Source organism: Seriola lalandi, unplaced genomic scaffold (assembly GCF_002814215.2).
Source record: "Seriola lalandi dorsalis isolate HSWRI2012SDOR001 ecotype SW California unplaced genomic scaffold, Sedor1 jcf7180002054482, whole genome shotgun sequence".
Lineage (NCBI taxonomy): Eukaryota > Metazoa > Chordata > Actinopteri > Carangiformes > Carangidae > Seriola > Seriola lalandi.
Genome location: NW_019525035.1, coordinates 834069 through 834583, shown reverse-complemented (window position 1 = coordinate 834583; position 515 = coordinate 834069). Strand labels below are relative to the sequence as shown.

The 515-nt window shown below is 38.8% G+C and overlaps 1 protein-coding gene across 1 annotated transcript in view; it reads left to right on the top strand.

The window, feature by feature from the left end:
- Positions 1 to 515, top strand: part of lcp1 (lymphocyte cytosolic protein 1 (L-plastin)) — a 26190-nt gene that overhangs the window by 9255 nt on the left and 16420 nt on the right. The gene's annotated exons all lie outside the window — the stretch shown is intronic.

Genomic DNA, 515 nt, shown 5'->3' with positions numbered 1-515 from the left:
GCATGCACCTGGGTGGGCAAATGGTTTTTTACCGGAGCGGGAGAGGCACAGGAATTTTTCTTTGTTCTGTGTTTGCTTGTTATCCGATTAAATAAATCACGTTTTTTGTTGAAAATTGAAAGTCGTTTGGACTTCATGCTTTCTCCCATCCGTGTACACCACAACCCACGGTGCAAAAGTGGCCTTTTGAGTTTTTTATGATTTAAAGTTTGATTAGAAATTTTTCGTTGCTTTTGTGGACAAACGGCCACTACAGATGCAAAGGAAATATAATAACATTTAAGAGACATTTGGTTTATTTTCATTTCTATAATTTTGATATGAAAAATAAGAAAACCTACAAATTATAATAATGATAAATAAATCCAAACAAAATAATTGTCTGTCTTTCCACTTAATGGTGGTTCTGGTTCTGGTCCTGGAGCCAGGCTGGTGGGAACTGGGAGTTGTGCTGGGAGCCATTATGGTTGTGAAGGAAGTCGCTGAGGCAAAAGGTGGGTGGTGGAGCTTGGAAC